This window comes from Hylaeus volcanicus, chromosome 2 (genome assembly GCF_026283585.1).
Source record: "Hylaeus volcanicus isolate JK05 chromosome 2, UHH_iyHylVolc1.0_haploid, whole genome shotgun sequence".
Taxonomy (NCBI): Eukaryota; Metazoa; Arthropoda; class Insecta; order Hymenoptera; family Colletidae; genus Hylaeus; species Hylaeus volcanicus.
In genome coordinates, this window is record NC_071977.1 from 23,799,403 (window position 1) to 23,822,968 (window position 23,566).

Consider the following 23,566-nt stretch of genomic DNA (forward strand, 5'->3'; position numbering starts at 1 on the left):
AGAGGATTGGAAATTGGTTTTCATTAGCATAAGAATAAATATTAATAAAGAGGTTTGTAATTAGACGAATAAGTCGCCAATAAATAATAAGTCGCAAGTTTCCTCTATACTCTGGTTCGCCTACGACTATAAACTTGCAACGATGAATTCTTTTAACGAAAGAGATCCGAAATCAATTTCAGAACGAGTTGTCCGCTAAAGGGGCCATCGTTAAACATTTTTTGCGACGGAAGGAATGAAACGGGCCTGAAGGGCCAGCGAACGCAAACAACGAATAACGAATTGAACGATGCGATAAAAGTAAAGACAACCGTGTCCTTTGTAACCGGCAAGAGAAGACGACGGGCAATCTCTCTTTAAGAGGATCGTATTTTCTGCTTTTACAATATTTCTTCCGTTCTCCAAGCGGAAACAAAGCGTCTGAGCAGCGACGTTGATCACCGAAGTTTCTACAGCAGCGACGCTGAAAATCTCGACTGAATTCGTTTACCCCTGGCACGCATTACGTCCCCGTCGACTTTAGTGCTCCTACCCCCCTCCCAAAACTCGCTTACGCCATTCTAGCCAGCTATCCTGCGTTTCCAGTTCGCGATATTTTGCCCTTTCATTAGGCGACGAAAGGCCACCGTGATTAATGGAGTTCGGTTACCGCGCGGTTTTCACCGCGGCGCCCCCGACAGCCGACGTCAGTCAGAAGTTTCGTGAAGCGCGATACAAACCCGCGGAAACGAAAAGGTTTAACGGATGAAAGGAAGGGGTGGGTCGGGGGCAGGGAATCGCGCGATCGTTCACGCGAGAATCGTAGACACGGTATACATTTACACCGGGGCGAACTTTGCGTTACCCACGAGCGTGACTTTCGAAATAAAAATGGAGGGTGGGATTCAGCCGGAGTCGGTGCTGGAGGGGACAAGAAGAGCACGCACCCTTGGGGGAAAACAGATGCTCCGAAAGGTGGACAAAATTAAGGTAGCTAAGCGATGAGATTCCTGAAAGGATAAATTGTCCTCCAAAGAGTTCTGATCAAAATTGTCTCTCCCTAAAAATTATTGGAAGTCACCTGAGTTGAGTTGCTCAAGGTCCTCAAGTTGCTGATAAGCACCAAGAAAGATTGAAAATTTTTTTTCTCCCAAGAAAGCGATTGAAATGTTAGATAACATTTTAACGCTTTGCACTCGGTGTCCCCTATGAGGGGACATCATAAGTCTAACAAATTTTGTTAGTAACACTACTAACATAAAGAATTTGTGTTATAATCGAGTCTAATAACACAAAAAAAAAAGAACACGTTTGCAAAGTTAGAGTATTTTCTATAATGCGATTCCTGTTCGCACATTCTGCAACGAGATGGTACACATTGCAAAGGGTTAAAGCTGGCAGGGTTACATGCAGTGCACAATTTTTCAAAAATACGTAGTAGATATTCGTTGTTCTCTAGTAAAATCAGAAAAAAATCGAAAGACTGATCATCCCACCGAATTACGGTTGAATTAAAAAATGGGACCGGAGCTTCATTAGCGTCACGCTAGATTCATCTCAGAATCGCGGCTGGCGGACGCCCTTCAATTTCAGGAAACACCATCTTATCAGCGCATCGTCGCGCGATCCGAGATCCTGTGAAACGAGACACGCAGGCACATGCAACCATCGTGCCCGCGTATACACGTTTCGCGTAAAAAGAAAGAGGCGACGGAGCAGGTGTGTGCGCGTGTATGCACGATACAAAACACTTTTACACGAGGCTGCATCGACAGCTATATGATCCACGCGCAAGCGACCTCGGCCCCTCCGGGACCTTTTCACGAGTGCGCATAATGCGATCTCATTTTATTTTGCGCCTCCCCGTTATCGTCTGCGTTCGTATAACACCGCCGGCTGGCGCCCACCGGAGCGACGGGGATGAAACACCGGGAAAGGGAAGAGTCCCGACCGTTCCCTTTTTACAACGGTTCCTCGTCTTCGCGTAAACCAAAGTCAAGTGGATTTTTCGCTGGCATTCTTGCGCTCCCGTACACACGAGCGGTTGCTTATGCGTTAATTTGACGGAAACATTGCCGGCGCGGTACGGTTTACTTTTTTCTTTTTCACCCTCAGTCGAGTGACATCACGGAGTACGAGAGAAGCGCGTATTCCGTAGGATCTTATCATTTTTAACAGGAAAGTAAGATGAATGATGTCTGCTCTTGCGCGAGCTCTGCCGTAGGTTTATAGAATAGCTCCTGCACTATATTGGCAGGAAGCTCGTAAACCGTGTCCAGGTTGAATTGCCAACGGCACGAGGCGACAGGATCGTGTCGCAGCCAATGGAACGAACCGCGTAGCGAATGGATAGCGAACGACATTCGCGGTTGGTCGAATCGCTGCCGATCGCCGTGCCGAACCGCAACGATTATCGAGAGGTTAACGATCGACGTGGACGGAGGTATCGTAGAAAACAACGTGACGCGTCGTTATTGATTGTTACGTCGGCTCGAGGCAGTCGACGGGAGAGGTGCACACCGTGCACCAGAAGAAGATGGATATAATGTGCGAGAGCGTATGCCGCAGGCCACGACCCTCGACGTAACAAATTGTTTATTGCCACATGCTCGACTCTCACACTGTACGAAAATGGTGGGGTCGGTTCGCGACACCGGCCTCGCAAACACCCAGTGCCAATCTTCGCCCATTGCCGTGGCTTCGGCCTTCCTTGTCCCGGGGGTTGCGGATGTACGAACGTGAAAGCGTGGCCGCACACGCGCAAACACCGAGGGGGATGCAGAAACGGCAAGGGGTGGGGTCGGCCAAGTCGGTAACTGCGGTCCATTACAAAAAGTCGGGAAAGGATCCCTGTTTTATTTTCCTTTTTTATTATAGACGGATCACGCGTGAGCCCCGGGAGGCTTACACGGCACGTATATCGCGTAACGTGCGCGCGTGTGTGCACCGATGCACACACGCGAGGCGTATTCCTTTTCTTCTTTTGTCCGCCAGCACCGCGACCGAGGGAGTCTGAAACGCGGAGATCGAGCCGGACCAAGAATACTACGGGATATTCTCCTTGTGCATCCAGATATCCATGTAGGGACTTTCGGTACGAGAGAGGACGCTATTATGACGAGACGGTAAGAACGCCGGTGTATACCGAAGGCATTTGAAAGATTTCAATTCCGCGACGGCTCCGGGCGGCTGGGAGACAGAGTAATCGTCGGGGATCAGGTATTCAATATCAGGAGTAATACCGAAACGATTCGCGAGACGATTCGACACACCAACTTTAATTCAATCAGACCCGGGGCTCTATCTCGATTGATCAATATTTGCCGCAAGATAGTTACCCGCGCGTGGTTCTGGCTTCCAAGTTTTCGCTACGCTGCGGTATCCGAGGTTTGGAAAGATGTCCACCGCTCTGGAGTCTCCAGGGATTTCTGCATGGGGTGGTAGTTTGTGTGCTGGCTTGGCTAAATTTAGCACAATAAATGGCCGATGTAGGCCACTGTTGCATAGGCCAGCGAAGAAGAATTTTGCTAGGCTTCAGACCTTTCGTGGAGGATTGAACAAGCGTTATATTGTTGGAGCAAGTCACCCAATGATTATTACTATGCTTGAATTAGAGACCAAAAAACCTTGGAAAAAATGGAAAATGGAACCACACAGAAGGAACCCAAATAATTACGTCCATCTCCTTATCTCGACCATCGTTAGAAGCTACAGTCAATTGCTTTTATTGCCAAACAAACGGTTTGTTCGCGTATGAACACTAGCGCCTTGTTTGATGTTTGGATAGATCTGGCACAGGGTAGTAGTCTCCGAGCTCTCTACAGGATACGAATGCTAGCAATGAAAAATTCCAATATTTAACACCTGTGTTTCTCAAACAAATCCTGAGCTAGCGAAATGGTGACCTAAAACAAACGAAACTGGTCGCGAGATCCACGGCGCAGGGGAAGGTGAGAGCAGCAGAGACAAGAATGGCGGGCACGGTTCACCGGGTAGTTGTTATCTTATTACTGATATCGCATCGGCTCCGTTCACGTCTACGTCCCGGTTTCGTCCCCTGTCCTGAACAAATGTTTGCGCCGCGCTGCCGCGGACAGATAGTGGAGCAAACCGGTAGACCGGCCCTGCGGAGGAGTCGGGCTTCCTGTTTGCCCTCGAGTACGCCTCGCCGCAGGAACACGGACACGTACATGTACTACTAACTCGCGCGACAAACGAGTAAACGCAGACAAACGGGGCCACGGTCGCCCGTGGATCCGCCTGCAACCCTGCGTGGGGCTATTTGGGTTAGGACGAGTTATCGCCTTTCAGAAGTTTGCACCTACCAGCGTCCTCTCGAAACGCTTTTCGCGCCACGCTGAACACGCGGTCTCACGTTGCATTATGATAAGGTCCGTTTTCGCGCGACACAAAGTCGCAACTTTTACGCGAGAGGAGCAACTACGTCGCGGCGATGACACGGTTGATAAACGGACAGTTTTGGTTCGCGGAGGATTCCATTTGCTGGAGTCACGGTGCAAGTGAGACTCGAGTTATTCGAAAGTTCAACGCGGGACCGGGAATTGCTACTTTTTCAATCGAGACTTAGTCGCGTTATTTATAATACGACGCAGTCATATCGTTTGAAATTTCTTAACCCTTTGCACTCGTACGTCCTCTCTGAGGGGACGTTGGAAGTCCAGAGAACTTTGGTAGACATCAGATGAGGTAAATTCTCTCGAGCACAACGTTCTAGCATTACATTACGTTTTAGCATTATTTGCTACAGCGTAGCATTACAATAAATTGTATGCTTTTTATGCTGCATTGTTTAATACAACAGGATTCCTCTTAACACATTCTGCAACAAAATGGCTTCGAGTGCAGAGGGTTAAAATTCAACGCGCAGGCTAAACAACAATTTTTTCTACAGCTCCGTTTAAATAGATGAACGACTGCCAACGTAAATTTAAAAAAAAGTTCAGGAGGCTTTTCTAACCGCTTCCCGTTGTAACGCTGATAAGTGCATGGTAAACGAACGCTGTCGTAATGGGTTAATGCACTCGCCTACATAACCCGTGTGTAACGTACACGCATCGGATAGTCGTTCTCGTTACTTTTGCCCGTGATAACGCGTAGGTGGTTCTCACTTAACGGAAAAACAGTCGCGCTGCTTTCATTTCTTTTTTTTTATCTCAGCAAAGTTTATGGCGCGGAAATAGTATTAGCCCCGATAAATATAATGTATTCCTCCGCTATTTCGACGCGAACCGCGAGGTATCGGCGGGGAAGCATATTTCGCGCTCCAAGACAAATGATGCATTGCCCTCTAGGAAATATATCAGGCGTGAAAGATACGGGCGCGTGTGTTAGATGAGAAAGGAAATTTAACGCGAGAGCATCACGGAGTTCTGGTGTGTTTCAGCTGGATGGTGCATGCCGTTGCACGAAGATCGATTCGCAGTACGAAGACACGAGGGGCATTCCGCGCCGAATCGATCACCTCTTTGCGCTCAATGTCAGGGATTTCGGTGAAGATTGAAATATGATGTACTCGGAGGAAAATTGAGGGCTGCGAGTTTGAGTCATCGTTCAAGTTTTAGCCAAGAAACTGAAGGGTCAGATAAAAAAAAAAAATAGCAACTCGATACGCTTGATGGTATCAGAGTTGAACGCTCTTCGGTAATTCTTAAACAAATTAAACACCAGGGAAGCGATGACATAAACTTTCCTCAATTTCACGTGAACTACGGTGTATCTAAATTTCAATCCAAATTTTACATAGAATCCTCTATTCCCAACCAGAAAATGACCCGAGTTTCTGTTATGTTTAGATGGTCCGCTTCATAATTCAATTTCGCGTCGAATTCGGCGTGGAATGACTTGCGAGCGAGCAGATGTTTGCTTTACGTAACGTGCCATTGCAGATCTTAGGTGGTCCGTAGATTCTATTGGTGGAACGGATATCACTTTACTGTCCGAGTGCACAGACCCGACGCGCTTTCTCCGAGCCGAACGACAACTCGAAATAGCGACGAGTCTGACGTGCTCAACGAGGAATCGCGCGCAAGATTATTTGAAAAGCGGTCGAGGTGCAATCCGACCGATGAAGACTGACCTAAACAACTGTTACCATTTGTCCACGGACTTGGCGATCGTCTTGCGGTTGAACAGGTGCTTCTTTCACTGCTTCCTAAATTAAATACCCTCGATCTTTAGTCGGTGCTGGTTTCCTTTGGATACGGATTTAAATACAGTGAAACGGAAATACTGTTCCTCGAAACTTCAGGTGTGCAGGGAATGGACCAACTTCAACAGTGTTTTATAGTCAATCTCATAAGTATTCGTACCCTCTATGTCTATTGAAGTAGTTTGACTAAATTAAATAATAGACTTAGTGTTTTCAAATAAATGTTCCATTATGGATATGTACATGAGCAGGCTTTACACACGTATATAATTATAATTAAAATTATATTTGGAAACATCAAACTTGATAATTAATTCAGACAAATTTCTTGAATAGATATACAGAGAACGAATACTTACGGGACTGACTGTATGTCTTATTAATAAGAACTTCATAGTGATATATACTTTCCATCTAAATGGTAAAATTTAGTACCTAGCGTTGAAACAATAGAAAAGTTGTCTCTATTCTCTACCACGATTAAGACATTGCGTGGTTCGCCCACGAGGTGTCCCATAATTTTAAAAACGATGGCTTCGGTAGTAAACACTTTACGTTATCAGCGAGGCGACGCACGGTGCCGAAACAAAAAAGCCTGACATATTAATGGCAGCGACGATTAACTCTAGAATTACTCGACTGTAATAACAACGGGGTGGCGATGCTCGCGGCCGATACTGGTGTCGTTTATCGCAAAATCCGTATAAAAATGTTTACGAGAAAGCCGAGTCTCCGACGGCTGAAATCGACGTGTTAATCGCACTCGATCCCGACAGTACCGCGCAGAAAATGTGACCGTAATCTCACGCGCGTGATCACTCGGCGAGCAGGCCGATTATTCATTACGTGGCCGGGGCCGTTTCAACGTGACGATGTCGTGCACGCAATTACTTCGGTGCTCGCCAGGTTACTCGATAAATATTTCGTTCGTGCGAAATGAAGGTTTCGGTATGCCCGGACTCCTGCACGTTACGACGCCGCCTAAAGTGCAGCAGTAAATTGTTACGTCTTCGGGATGACCCGCCGTCATCGTTCGTTACATCCAGCGACCCCGTAATTGCTATATCGCGAGCAACGTCTGTCCTCTCCGCGCTTTCGTAAAAAAATACTCAGAAGGCATAGGCTTGGTACAGCAACACACTTCACTTCTGCTTCAGATAAAAAATAGAAAACATGGAACGTTATTACAATAAAGTTCGATTCTGTTGGGTTATCGATTATTAAACGAAGAGTATGTGCATTCGCAATTAACGAAATTGGCAATTTAATTATAAAATAGTCGAATTTCGTGAGCTCAGCATCGAACAGCGAACTGCGAGAAACGCTCCGAAACGGTCCCGTCTATGTTTGCTGTTTCCACGAGCAGCGAGAGTGTAACTCCTAAATAATTGCGTTTTTAATTAGGTACCGCCGAAAACGCGTTACTAATTTTCATTTAATTTCTGCCCTATAGCGACGCTCTATTCGACAACGCACAGCATTCCCACGCGTTGGGAAATTTATTATCGCGAACGCGCGTAATTGAACGTTCGCGAATATTTCACGAGATACGCGAGCAATTTTCCCCGAATCCTTAATGAAAGCTTATTAACTATTATCGCGGTCATAAATCCGCCGTCGCCAGTTCCTCGAATATTGAGTCATGAGGGAACGACGATCGCGGCGCTCGCTGATCTCGCAAAAAAGCCCGTATCTGCTACGCGTTCTCCAACTTCCTGCTAAATCATCGCTGTATCGAGAACTATCGATTCCGATTCCACTCCACGGATCAATCCTCGAGCATTCAGTAACGGATACGATGAATTTCCGATGAGTTTATTCTGTTCTTCGAGGAACAATCGGTCGAGGAAGGAATTATTTCCCAATTACATTTAGGAATTAATTAAACGACGAAAGAAAAAGTTACGAATCACTGCTATAGATTTATAAACTCCTGCCTTTGAAGGCGTACTCTCTTTTAATCCGTTACTCGTTGCACAAAAATTTCAATTTCTATCACAAAACGCAGTTATACCACAACGAATGAGCAAGGATTTCAACGTTTACTCGAATAAATAACTACAGGCGTTGGTTTTCCTCGTTACCAATTATTCGAATAGAATTTCGCCCATGTCCGGCTCGTACAAGGGAATGCAAACCCCGCCAAACTCGGAAATTTGGCTAACAAACAAACGGAAAAATAGAATAAAAACCACAAAAAAAAAAAAAAAAATACGCAGCAACGAAAGTCGTTCGCTAATTCGCGCAACTGATGAGATGCCCGTCGTTCGTTCCACTGCTCATTCGTTTCATTCCTCGTGGCCCGGTGGTCGGTTGAATTCCGTTAATCTGCAAACGCACAAAGTGAATTTCAAATTGTGATCCGCAAATTCCTATCCCTGCTTGTGGTTTTATCCTTTCCACGCATTTACGATACACCCCGGGTGAAAATACAGTTGCGAGTGTGCACGCACGGTGAAACAGGACAAAACAGAGGGAGAGAGAGAAAGAGGGAGCGCAGTTGCTCCGAAAATACGCACTTCGAGTATGCATCAAAGGCACGCCCGGACGTGCATATTCACTGGCCTACGTTAATTTGATTGTTCTGTTTATTTCTCGTAAATGAAATTAAAATAGCTCGACTTCGCGGGCCGTGCACAGTTCCGATGACGTTGAACCGTGGAACGAAGCGCGAGCGAGAGCGCGAGAGAAAGGGAGACGCTCGGTTCCCCACGTGGGGGTGGCGGAAGCTTATTGCGACTCCACCTTTTTAATTAAAGTTTGAAACTGAACTAGCGCATGCAAGAGGGTTCCGTGGCCCCGAGCGAAGAGTAGAGGCGGCACATAAAATAGTCAAGTGTAGCTTTCTTCTCCGACGAGCACTGTCGTCCTGCTTGTTTGACATTCTTGCCATTATAAAATGAACGACGGCGCAACGGGGGTCACCGGCAGTTCTCTTCGTTTAGAAATGAAATTTCGAAATTTTAATCATTTTATGCCGCGTTGAGGGCTATTATTCCCCGCAAAATTCGGATCTTATCGCTCTCCATCCTTTATCGCTCGTCTCGCCGAACTTTCGGTTAATTCGTTTCATTAAAAGTAACTTCAAATTTTGTTGGCAAATATTAATCGTTTTAAACGTTTTCGGACGTCATCGAGATCTTCCGTCATACATGTTCTCATTCGTTCCATATTGTTATAATAACAATATCACCAAAACATACGGACACAACGGACTTATTCTCGAACACGCAGTTTGCACAATGCAATCATTTCAGAATCTATTACAGTAGCAGCGACGACAATGAGAAATAAAAGCATACGGACTTGAATTAATGTAACGGACAGCAAATAAACAAAACGTCGAAATTAAATAAAGCGTATTGTATCGATTTGCTGTCAAGTGTAACCTGAAATTCGAAAATAAGCTCCATCGGTCCGCGACCGTTATACATATTTCCACGTATTTGACTCAGATTGTGTGCACCGTAGAATAAAAGCTTTTTTATTCAATTTGTCAAGTTTCATTTTATTAACATGCGTTCAACGGTTATGTACCACGTATATAAACATCAATCCATTAGTGAAAATATAGAGTTTCATGTTTAGAAGAACATGTATGCGAATACCCAATTAACTCCTATCAAATTTTTTTCCTGTAAAACTTTCTATATTTTACATCGAAATAAAGATAAACAAACAGGCACGAGATTCATAATTAGTAATTCAAATGTTTACCGAATAAACGCAGACAAGTCATCTTCATAATACTCCGACAGATCCGAAAATCGTGCTCGAATGGATTACTATTATATTATAGTTCATTACCGTTTCGATTATTACGGTCGTCAGGTAAACGAAGGATAGGACAAGCCACTATTTACCCATCCATTTTGTTTAAACATCACGGCGAGTGCACGGCACTCCAATTTCCATCAACAATCGCAATGTCTGTAAATATTGAATTCCCGCCTCGCGTCTCCTAACGACCGTGCACCTTCGGAGAAACCTAATATAATATCGTTAGCATACCAGACGAACCCGTTAGTTTATGACGCAATTTCGTGTCTTAACGAGCGAGGATCGATCAATGAAAATTACCAGGGATAAATTAACGATCTTCGTTTCGTGGTGGCAACGACGATTAGTCAACGGAATGCATGAATAAGTGCAATTCGCACGAGTGTTCCCGTATCTAATTCAGTTTCATAAGCTTTGCAACGGCATTGTGCCGGAGTCTGGAACCGCCATTAATTTCGCTAATGGTTAATCAATAAACAAGGAAGTTGCTAGCAGTATTCCAGGCCGCGGGGGATGTACGCGTATTTGTATGGATTTGACCAATCCAACGGGGGTAGGTGTGCAAGAAAGTCCACAATAAAGCTCTCCTGTGCTTGTGGCTGTGAGAGCGCAAGAAAGCGGGCACCTGTTTGTCCCACTATTGCGCGCACGAGCGCCTGAATGCCAGGAAAATGAGGGATGCCCGAGAAAGGGAAAAAAGGGGGAACGGAAAGCGCGAGAACGAACAGGAAGAGAAATTATCACGGAAGAGGCGCTATTTGTTATCAGTCCGATATAATATAATGGCTCATATGGCCGTTGATTGATGTTACTACATTTATACGTTGTTCGGGGCGATCTATATTCAGCGAAACGTAATTTAACTTCAATCGTTCCTTGTTACGCGAAAACGAAGGTACAGCTAGGAAGAAAAATTGTCCTCTTCGCGGAGCTTGAGTTCCTTCATCAATACTAATAATAGAGCTAAGTGAAGGATATTTGTCTGTAATAGCATCAATTGACTACTGCTCGACGAAGGGTTATGAATTTTTATAGGGTTCTTTCAAAAGAACCCAAGCAGGTGTACTACGAATAGAAATCATTCCAAGAGAGTATAAATCTTGATACTTAGGTATTTGCTTTATACCCACGATGTACTTCATCATTTTAAAAATGAAGTGTGATTAATTTCACTTTACATCGTAGTAAAGACTCGATTTCAAAATTTCAATTGGTTGCTAGATTCACATAGTCGTTCGATTAACTCGCTATATTTCACACCACGTCTTATTCAATCCAAGTGCAGTAAATCTTGGAATAGTCCGCGATAAACGAACCGAGAGAAGTTCTATTCCACGAGATAGGTTTCTGTTTAGCAACTTTCTTGCGCAATTCGCTACAAATGGATTATATTTCTCCACAAGTAATGACGGGTCTACCAGACGAGGTTTAGAAACGTTCCAGACTCAACGTGGGCGATATTTCACAGCATTGAGCAATTGTGATAAACGCGTGTAACATTTAACTTCCTAAGTGCACAAATACCTAACAAAAACTTCGATATAACGTTGATTGAAGGACCACGGATGACTTTAGTCTTTATTTTAAGTAATGGGTTCTCTGCTCCAATTTGAACCAATGGTTTTCGCCTAGCAAACTCTAGTTCCAACACCATTTTGATTCGGAAGAAGTGTCTTTCACGCGTTTGGCGGGATTTCAATAGGGAAGATTCGTTTTAAATTGCACAAAACCTGGAGGAACGGTAACGGATGAAATCTGCTGTCAGCAGTTGGAAAGATTGCAGCAGAAACCCTCAGAAAAAAGATCTATGTTAATCGATAGACAGAGCAGTAAAATCACATGCAGCGAGAACCGCACAGGAGAAAATCGCGGATTAACGACAGTTCCTACATCGTTACTAAAATAATTCACGAAATAAGCAGGATGCCAGATTTCTGCTCCTTTTTCTGTTCCAAACCGCGTCCTGAACATAAAAGGATTAAGAACCGTTGCTTCGAAAGACCCGCGAAAACCTTTCAATCTCGCGGTTAAACGCAAGAAATTACTCTCTCGGTGTTCATTTACCGTTTACACGGCTAAACTTACAAACAGTTTCCCGTATGCGCGAGCACACGCGTATTTAAGCGGTTTGAAAACCCGTCGTTCGGTCTGCGATTCACGTTTCCGCGGCAAAGAGATGCAATTTTCGCCGGTCTGCTCGTTGCATGGACGCAAACACGCTGATTGTGCGCGTTTAATTATTTATGCGGCGGTCGGTTTATCGGGCAGAGAGAAAAGCGTTGTAACCGACGATTGCGCGAAATCGTAGTTCCACGAAACGCGTATTATCTGAGAAAATTGCTGGACGGAACCGAGAGAGCGTGTAGCTAGCGAAACACAAGCTATACGGACACGTGAATGGATCGCGATCGCGGAGAGCCTCCTAAGGAGTCGTTGACATGAAGTGTTATAAGTAGAATGACGTGCACGGTACACACGCTGCGTTACACGACGAGAATTCCTTATCGCGCGGAAGCAACCAGTGGTGCAGTTCTCCACGTGGCCTTATGACAGCTACATCTCGAAACGATTAATATCAGCCAGACGTCAGGCATATACATAGCGTCAGTCTGATCGTGGTCCTAATACGCGCGGATTTGGAGTACGATGATCTCTGATATGATCTCCATCGAAACTTCATTTTAGTAATAAATGACGAAGGAAATCACTCTACACCGATGTATTTGCTATTATTATTTTTTTTCAGTATCGTTGGATTATTAACCCTTTATACTCCAGAGACGATAATCTTTGTTCGTGCTAGAATGTAGAGCGCAAAGGGTTGATTTTCGACCGTATTATAATTTGTCTAGAACACTCTGTGCATTACTGTAGCATATTCTGAATGAGGATAAACTGTTTCAATTTCCATAAAGAGTCATCATTTATCGATTTACTCTATTATCTCTAACACATTCTCCATATAACAATTATTCAGATAAGCTTGTATCTATTCAGTATGAATTTTATTTCAGAATTCAAATTATAGTTTTTATCACGCGAAATATCCAATCGAAAGTTGTTCATTTTATATTCGTTATTAGTTTTTCCTTTTTTTGTCCCTTACGATATCCATCTCCGTCGTTATGCAAGCGCGAAATATTGAAAAAGTTGTTTTAGTAAAACCTGGTAGCACCGTCGATAGACTTTTTTTCCAAGCGGAGAGTACTTTAGAAAATGCAGTATTTTATGTGACATACGTTGCACTGTGCCTGGCTTATCCACTGTGTGCGTGCACGACAATCCATTTTTTCAGTAACGATACGAGGAATTAGATTTTCTGCATTTTTCGTTAACATTTATTCAAAATATTTGTTCGTATTTCGCATAGTTACGGACATATCGAGAAAATAACTCGTAACCAGTTATGTTGCCTAAGCTATACACGATGACTGGACATAAGAGTCACTCGAAGTAATTGCTGAACGTTGAGCACGAGGGCACGAAGTAGAATTTTATGCGATAATAGACGTTCGATAAAACTAATTTGAAATCAAATCATGTCAATCAAAACATTAAACATTTCAACTAATATATTTGCTTGTCTATAAATAGCTATCCATAGACAAATACAACCAAATCAGGTATTTTAATTCTATTACTCAATTGATTTCGTTTCAATTGAATCACTATTATACATACATAACCGCCAGTAATTACCTTCCATCGGTTTTTTCATCAACGACTTTTCATTCCAGAAGAGGATCGTAAATACCATTCGGTGGAAATGCTTAATTAAAGAACGATTACTCGATTGACACAGTTTTTAAAACATTTTCCCTACATCAAGCAACGATTCCTACAATTACTCGATAATAATATTAAATCCACGATACTTTTCCCATCGTGGATATTTGATTCTGGTTCTAACAAGGGCGAAAATATAATCCCTCGATAATGGTAAATCTCAATTACCCACTCCTGTAAGTATTTACGAATCGCACAATACGTAGCACCGTAAACGGTTTCATACAAATTCTACGAATCACCCAGTTTTATTATCACCCTTTAAATTCCCATTTTCTCCTCGACGGTTTACAAGAACGTTCTAAATAGACCCTATGTTTACCTTCTGATACGGAGCAGACCAAGGTTTAACGTGGTCGCAAAAACTCTCAACACGCAGTTCGAATTAATTCACCCGTGACATCGAGTTCTCGAATAAGAGGGTCTTTCGAAAAAAAAAAAATCTGGGAAGGACTTTGGTACAGCTGCTGGATACGGTTGTATTGGAGTCCACTTCATAACATGGACACGTCATACGTTAAATATCATCTGATCGTATTTACGTGTATAACGGTACTTGCATTTACGTGGTTATTCAATAGACATATTTTACTTTACTCCGTTCCCTCGGGAGAATGAAAATTGCTAACTGTTTACTCCATTGTGGAGTACTATTAGTGTAGTGTAATTACTATTAGGTGTAGTGTAATCATTTATAACTTTATTTAAAGTGGAGGTATTTAATCGTCATTTTGTTATTATTTGTTAAATTACCAACGCAATGAGCATCAGGTCGAGGATTTCGAAGGTTAAATTGGAGTTATAAATAGTTGAACATAGAGACATAGAATTTATTTCTATACATAATAAAAGTATCACGTATAAAATAGGATAGAGTGAGATCTATAGGGAGAAGTCAGTATCTACGAAGTATTGGGAAAAAATAATTCTCATGATCTACGTTTTGGAGTAAAAACACTGAATACGTCAAAAAATGTTTGCCAAGACATGAAGTCGCCTTCGAAGTCATTGAAACGAAGTCGAGTGTATATATTCTGATTTGTTTACAGATTCCTTCCATTCTATCGCAAACGCGTCTTTCCACGCAGTTTTACCTCGTAGTCGGAGCGATAGACATAACGCGCGCGCTATCCGAGCGGAAGTTCAACTGTATCGCTCCGAGAATATTGGCAGGCGGCAAAGGAAGCACGTCGCCTCGTGCGCGATCAGAAATTCCAAGCCACGCGTCGGCAGCGAAGTCTGTCGAACTGTCAGTAACGAATAGAACTACGTTTCCTACCCGGGACGTGTTCGACACCGGTTGGATCGTGAACGAAAGTGAAATAAGTAACTGGCAGAAATCACTCACGTTTCGGTGACAGCGTTGGTAAATCGGAGCGTCTCTAGTTCTCGTGTCCGCAGATGTAGCGAAGTTGTCTCAGCTTCCTCTTTTCGCGTACTCTCCGTCACTGTCTCCTCGTACGTCGAAAGGGTATCGAAAATCACGCGCGTAACGTGCAACTCTCGCGACACGACACCGCACAGTAAACACTGACAGGACAATTCACGGTCGCCCGATATTTACGTTTCTCGAGGCGAACAGAGCATGCACGTACGGTTTTCGCGCGTCACGACGAACGAACGTGGGTACGGCCAATCGACGAAGGCAATGCGTACCCCTCACGACCCCGTGACGAACTGAGGATCGCGCTGGCGGCACAGCGCCACCGTGACCCGTGGAGACACCGCGCACTAAACACGCACCCGTATACACCGCCTGTCGGAGGTCCGAACTCGCCACCAGGAGAGAGGACTATCTTCAAACTTCACCCAACTTTCTACCCCTCGTCTTTTCGTTTCACGTCACGCGACTCATCGGATCGTAAAAACGCTCGAGTATATAATCTGATGCTCGCGGTCGTGACTTTTACGACTTGTCCCGGATCAGTGCGTGTGGACGAACTAACCGAACGACGGAGCATTAATCGGCGTTAACGATTCGTTTTTCGCGCTGCGTACGTGCCGATTTTCAAATGCACGCGGTGTTTTTCTCGCGAACAGGCTGCCCCCTAGCGGCGCTGTTGTCTGACTCCCGCCTAATTCGTGTTTGTGACAGCCAAGATGTCGGACTGCAGCTTTGAGCACGGTATGTGTTTAACGTAATTAATAGATTGTAATTGGTCGGCTTTCGTGTGTCACATAGTATAATAGTATATATTAATATAATATAGAGTGACTCCCAGAATTATTCAGATACTAGTGCATGGTTAGCTTTATGACTTAATATCGTAGTTATTAAAAAAGCAAATTGTCTTCGTTACTTTTTCCAATAATAAGTCATTTATTAATGTTATTAAAGATGTATACATGAATCCAAAAGTTACATAAATTACATAATAGCGATAAAAAAAATAATTTCTAATATGCCGAATCGATTGAGACATATTATAAAACAAAAGAGATTTGTAACAAAATATTAACGTGGAACATATAATGTTTAATTTTAATTAATAAATGTTATTCCTCATAGTGTCCGAATATTTTTGTGACTCGAGAATGCGGTATTCTTTCGTTTGTTTATTATTATTATATGTAATTTATGTAAATTTTTGGATTAATGTATATATCTTTAATAATGTTAATAAATGATTTATTATTGGAAAAAGTAACGAAGACGATTGCTTTTTTAATAACTATGATATTAAGCCATAAAGCTAACCATTCACTGGTGTCCGAATATTTCTGGGAGTCACTGTAAATATAATAAAAGTTATTTTGAAGATAATTATTGTAGGTGTTGTACGAGAAAGGAGGAAGATGTGATGATTTCGAGCCACCTGTGGACACGAGAATTCGAGACACACCGGTTTGCCAACGCTATCACCGAGAGGTGAGTGATTCCTGCTAGTTATTTTTATTTGTATTATCTTAACCGTTTGAGTGCCACGCGAAGCGATCGCGCTTTTTCTGTCCTGTCCTCAAAGGGCCAGGAGTTCGCGCCGCTTGGCAATTTTCGATCGGGAAATAAGAAAAGCCCGTGGCACTCAAACGGTTAATATTATTTTGCCAAAGTCAAACGTGATACACTTTGAAATGTGTGGAAGTACCGGGTATTTTACCTTACCGCGTTTGCCAATGCCACATTTTTCTTGCTTCGTTTTTATTTTTCGTTTTTGTTTCGCAACCGAAGCAAATATATTTTCACGAAGTACAATTCCACGATTGCCTGCAGCTTTCTCTCGTATTTTTCCCTCTCTTTTCCATCCCTTCGATGAATTTGAGTTACTGCACTGCACCCGATATTACTCCGTTTTCATGACTGCGACTTTTTCGCATACACGCAAGACAGACTACGTTGCACGCACGCACAACGTCTTGCTCGCGTTTTACGATTCACGGTAGACCCCGAGGTCGGATTCGGTTCGTCTGGCGCGACGAATGTCAAACGTCGACGCGAACATTCAACGGCTCCGTAGAGGAGCGAACGGACCGTGTAAGAGGATTCCTTTCAGAAACGTAACTTTGGGACAGCCCGCACAACGGATGTTTTGTCGTATTAAAATGGGAAAAATATCGCGGTCCCGGAAAAATTTAGTTTTCGAGCTGTCGCCCATGATTGCGGAGTTGACATGGTAAACGATACAGGTCTATAGTCCTCCGCTTGAGTTTTCTTCGAGGTATTCCTATGGTATTATTATCAAATTATGGGTTTATTGTTAATATTCGTGGAAATAGTTTGGGGAGGAGTCGTAGAGAAGGGATGAAAAATTTCGATTAGATATATTATGTACATCATGGAATTTTGAATTTTATGAAAAAATACTTCTTTATTTTGGTTGGTACTTACATTATTATATCGTAATTCATTTATAAATATTATGAATACATGTGTATATATAAATAAATTATGATACACATAAACATGAAACTAAATGATATAAGTGATGCATATTCTTGGAAGTAGATTCATTAATTGAAACAACATATTTGCTACGAGATCAGGGTGGATCAACCTGAATTTTATTTTATCTGTGAGTTCAGTCTTCTTCGAGAATAAAGAATGCTCGAATATAAATCAGGGCACGAATTATAAAATGAAATAGCGAATGAGAATTCATTTCGAAGTAGCTCGATCAAACCTATATCTTAAATAGATCGCTATATATTGGTCCTCTTCGTCACCCACCATTCGAATAAAATATTGCCCATCTCCGAGTCGCGGTCTCGACCGCGATGCTCGCGTTTCTGATTACTTCGGCCCGGTCCTGAAACGACGGCAAGCGTCGCAGCCACCGGGATATAGAGAACAATATTGCACGGCCATGAATCAAGCGTACACACTCGAGATATTGCTCCCAACCGTCTTGCGTAGGATAATGCGAGTCGATAGTACGAAATCACTTCAGAGAATCAATCAGCCGACGTGCTGTGAGCATATAGATGTTGTAGATAGAGTAAGGGATCCAGACCTCCTACCGTACTACAGCTAGAAGGAAAAAGAAAACCACGGTACCCTACCTGTCTCTGTTTACCAATGCAATTTTCACTTTTATTAATTATTTATACTTTTAATAATTACATACAGCCAATCTCATAAATATTCGTACCCTCTATGTTTATTGAAGAAAGTCTAAATGAAATGATAGGTTTGATGTTTCCAAATAAATTTTTCATTACAAAAATATACATGTGTAATGGTTATTCATGTACATATTTATAATGAAACATTTATTTGGAAACATTAAACCTATCATTTAATTGAGACGAATTCTTGTAATAAACACAGATTGTACGAATATTTATGAGACTGACGGTATATATTTTACATTCATATAGAGCAAATCACAGATATAGATAGGATACCATGTTTTTTTCTTTTTTTGACAGTGAAATATTTCCAGTTATAGGCTGACCTCCCCTGCTCTATCTGTATATCTCTATGGTCGTGAGTGTCTAAACAGAACGCAAAACAGAGTTGTGTACACCTCCAACGATCTTGCGTGCGACATACGAACGCCCGCGTTACATGTAACGCATCGCCCAAGCACTTTAAGCGAGCGCTGACCTTACGACGTATAAACCTCTAATCCCATTTGACTCGACGTCTTTGACAGTGCCTCTAACTCGTTCCGAGAAGCTCTCTTAGCGATGTCTCGGCGCGTGAAATCGACAGCTTACACAAACGCCGCCGTTGGTGTCACGGGATCACTGGGTTACAGCCATAAATTAATAAATCGTTCTTTCAATTCAAACACCGCGGTGCACGGTTCTTATGCAACGACGCGCGTCGATTATAAATTTGCAGCGGTCTGCAGGTCTGCCAGTATTTTCGTGAACGATTATAGAAAGTTATCGCAACAATCATGATTGTTAGATGTTAGAATTCTCATTGGAGATTAGTCTTTTATCATGGTCAAGGGTCCTGTTGAAGTAAATATCATTGGTCTCGTTTTTTTGAAGATCGATCATTCGATATTTAAACGTGATCCTTTGATCTAGATTTTCTACTCGCTAACTTTCTAAGAACTCTACTCGTTAGCTTTCCTAAGAAACCTCAAATATCATTACCAACACCCCATTATTAACTCAGTGATCCGATCATTTGACTTCTTCGTCGATCGCTGATTCGATTTTATGGTAATCGTCGATGAGATTACCTTTTATTCCAACACTGGGGCGGTGTAAGAAACGAGTTTTAACGGGGCGAATTTCATTCTTTGAACCACGATGCAATCGGAAACGTAAAATAAGATTATCACGGAGTAATTTCTTCCTGATAAGTGGCCAGAGAGTTCAGCTTATCCGGCTGCTGGAAAAAGAGAAGCCGGAATTGTTTCTACGAAGTACGCCGTCATTACGCTCCTTCCTTTCTTCCGGGAGCTTAGATTTAGTGGCGCGCGGAAATAAATGCCTTCGGTGTAGCGAACAACAAGAATCATTTTTTTACCGCACTGACAGACTTATTCGAACGGGGGAAGAAAGCTCGAGCTTTTATACTTGTCCTCGAATTGTGTGTCACATGGACAATAATTGTACAAACTACTTCGCCAACTATCATTATGCATCGATTTCAATCAAAGGTGTTTTGCTTTTCGCCCAGATGGATATCTCGAATGACAATTTTTGTTAGGTAAATAAATTTCATTGTAACATTGAAATTTGGATAAAATAATCGACAAAATTTCTCACGAAATTGGCTCTGTGTGCGCTGGTAATATTTACTGCTGCCAGTGTCGAATAAAAATGATTGAAACGAGTCGAGTCAATAACAAACGACAAAGTCATTTTTCCATAGAGATAGGATATATTATGATGCACGAGCAACAACGGGATGCGCGTACGTATCTGTGTATTATTGAAAATGTCGTTCACGAGGTCCCAGATAATATACTCGAAAACTTTTAGTACTAAAAATTTGTAAATGTCAATAACCGGCGTCGCATCGGGAAATAATCCGTAAAATACGGATATTTCGCGGCTGCACATTAAATTATAACTTTGTAGGAGACAAGGGAAAATGTTGCCATTCTCTTTGAAAAATGGAGGGGACCCGGGTTACTTTATTATGATTTAAAAGCAGCCAGCTTCGCCTGATATTATTTTCTGTACGGTTAATAATTTATAAAGAAATACAGGATCCGCCATCGTAATACTCTTCCTATATACTAAAACAATACATTTTGTCACGATAAACTGCTAGTAAAAATTAAGTTCCACGTAAAAATTTGTAGTCTTGGAAAAATGGATACTATTAATCATCGAGTACTGTTGTTCCATCGCGCCTTACTAACTCTGGTCTGCACCATATTAATTGCTTTTTTACACATTCCATCTCCCTCATTTTATTTTCATAATATTTTCTTTTTCCTGACGAACGGTTAACAGTTACAAAGTGTTACGGGCTCTCCTGTTGTAGCCTTGTACATCGAAACAATAAGCCTCGTCACGATTAATTGAAAATAAAAGTGAATCTCGACATAAAAATTTGTAATCTTGAGAAAAAAAAAAATACGTGGACTATTAATCATTAAGTGCCGTTGTTCCTTCGCGCCCCCCTCCCCCTCAAAACTTATCGCCCTTTAAAACCCCGTAGAGTTTCAAAGGTGTGCCGGCGCGCGTTCGATATTTTGTTATGCCATTAATAACCACTGTCTCGTTTCTCGGTAACAGGCTTTCTCAATTAATCTATGTTACGAGTGTACCGAATGGCGAGGGGGATGTAAAAGCTCGAAAATTAATATTAACGCGTCGGGGCAGAGAAAGCGACGTATCCGCGGACTGCAAATCGATATTTTACGCGGTCGATGTCAATGGCTAATGAAAACGTCGAATAATCCGATACAGATGTAGATACGCCACATATTGCTGGCGTTATAACCGATATTTTTGTGCTCGATACTTATATACATATTCCATGAGCTGATTCCGCTGACCGTACACGTTAGGTCAACAAATTGCCTTTGCAGCCTTGGTCCATGTTCGATCGGCACAGATTTGATAAAATTTAACCGCGTGTACCGCGGTGCCTACGTGCCTCGCGTTCGCCTTTTAAAACGAAATGCCCCGGCAACGATTTCGCTGACTTTCAACAAAAGGCACGAACGGTATTTAAAACGGTTTCGGGTATCGAAAACGATCTTAAACGCCCGATATTATCGGATACCGCGTTGCGCGAAATTTCCAACATTTCCACATTAGCGCGCGTGTAATAGCGACGTGTCGACTAAATGATTGTCAGTTATCGATCCGAATTAATTGAATAATATGTTCGCTGAAACGGACCTCCCCTGCAAAGAGGGAAACTATAGCATCGGAGTCAGTTTGCCCAAAATTCATTTAATATTAATTGACATTCAACGCATCGTTCATTCTTAATGAATATTCATGTTGTTTGTAATCCACGCCCATTACGGGGGACGTCTGGTACTGTGGGTTGAAAATCAGCGTAATTTCATTTTTTCATTTCTTTGGTATACTTGTGGTTCTCCCTTGTACTAGAGTTTTCATTGAGTACTTAATAAGTTTTTAACCGGGAAGGTATGTTTGTTTGCACGAAAACGTTCATTAAATTTAAATTATAATTGAATCATCGTTATCGTACTTTAAATTCTGATCGAATTACACAAGTAGATTATACGATCTTAAATTTTAATCGAATAACCCCTTGAAGTAATCCACTGAACTTTATCTACATTTGGTTCCTCTCAAAAGTGATTATCTCTCCTCCAGTTATAATTGAATCTCTCTAGATATTTTTCATTGTAATGGAATCATATTAAACCGTACTGACCGTTGATCTGACGGCGCGATTCGCTAAATATTTCAGGGAATTAATTTATTCTTCGGCTCCAACCATCGAAATGTCACCGATACGTCATAATCATCTTCGATTATCAATTCCTTCTGAAAACCCTTTAATACGATAGTAAAATCCGTCGAACGGTTCTATCCCAGCTTTGCGATTGATCATAAGCGTCGTTCTCCTCTCGTTCATGGAACCAATATTCAGGTGGAATCGATGCGCTCTCGTACCGGGGAAGTCGAAAGCAGCATGAATTAATCGTATCCAATCCCGGTCGATTTGCTACGCCACAGAGATTCGAGGATCTCGGTACGCCCGCGCGCCTCCTGGGTTGAAAGCTTTTCCACGGGCTAAAATCATCGCGGAATGGTCATCTTTTCAACCTTCGCTGTCGGGTCCAGTTCGGTCTGACCGATTTACGACAACCACCGTCGCGTGAGTAATAACGTCGCGATATAAACGGAAAATACTTGGAGGACGGGCGGTACAGGGAGAGTGAGCCGCGGTGAGGGTTGACCTGCCAGCCGGATCGATCCACTTTACGTAGAACCTAGCCTCCTCTTTCACGTTTGTACCCCTGCGCTGCGCCTGCTTGCGCTGATGCCAGCCACAAGGTATCCACGTTTTACTTCCCGACATTTCGTCTATCCGTGCCGAAATGCTGCGCCGCATATTTAGGCCGAATATTTCCGTTACGTCGATCACGTGTCCTGGGACGTGTAGCATTCTTAACCGCTGCGCCGATGCCGCGATGCACCACCGGGGAAACAGGCGACCTAGGCTGGGGAATCTTTGGCAATGGATCTAACGAGATTTTATTCTTCGCGGTCTTTTAAATTGGCAGGAGCAATACGTGGCCGCTAATTTGGCTTTCAATTGTAGAAAATAATAGGAGGGTAAACGAAACCCTTTTCGTCCTTGAGGATCGAGGGATAGTTGTAGGTATGACGGTTCGAGCTTCAAAAGGTTCGATTTTATGGGTCTTGTTAAAATTCTTTGCATCAGTGGAAGCATCCCTGGCATCAATTGTGGCTCAAAAATCAATCTTATTTTGAAAACAGATTATGACGAGGACGAAAATTCTTCACGATTAAATACAGTGTGGTGTTTCTTCTGGCAAGCTTAAAAAATTGTAAATCTTTTTTCAAACTACGCCGAGGTCTTAAAAAGGTTAAGGACCTAACCACAGGCGTAAAGGGTGGCTTTCGTGCGATGTAAATTTCGATTGGGACAAACTCGTAGAATAGCTGTGGACTTTACATCGAACTTCCGGCGTGAAATTTTCAAATCGATTTAGAAAGTTACTCGTCGGGCGAGAGCGGAACGAAAGTTTGCCTAACTCCTATGAAATGTTCGGGATTCAAAGGAATTGACGTCTTCGCGCCCCGGGCGTCCCGATCGAGTACATGCTTTAAAAAACAATTCGTCCGGTGGAATTCTTTTTCGCTCTGTGGCGTAATAAAAGTTATTACGTCCTGTCATAAGCTCTCAATGGAAGCTTATCATGGATTCATAGGAGGTGATAATACATTCATACATTTATGGAACTAAAATCATTATATATGCAAATA

The 23,566-nt window shown here is 42.6% G+C and overlaps 1 protein-coding gene and 1 long non-coding RNA gene across 2 annotated transcripts in view; one reads left to right on the top strand and one right to left on the bottom strand.

The window, feature by feature from the left end:
* The window catches only part of LOC128872918 (discoidin domain-containing receptor 2-like), a 173,268-nt gene extending 157,881 nt beyond the window's left edge, over window positions 1-15,387 (bottom strand). The window contains exon 1 of the mRNA XM_054116104.1: window positions 15,063-15,387. The gene's annotated coding sequence lies outside the window, so the exon portion shown is untranslated. The remainder of the gene's footprint in view (window positions 1-15,062) is intronic.
* A 137-nt stretch (window positions 15,388-15,524) lies between these two features.
* Window positions 15,525-23,566, top strand: part of LOC128872920 (uncharacterized) — a 78,212-nt gene continuing 70,170 nt past the window's right edge. The window contains exons 1-2 of the long non-coding RNA XR_008456276.1: window positions 15,525-15,839; window positions 16,488-16,583. This is a non-coding gene — a long non-coding RNA (uncharacterized LOC128872920). The remainder of the gene's footprint in view (window positions 15,840-16,487; window positions 16,584-23,566) is intronic.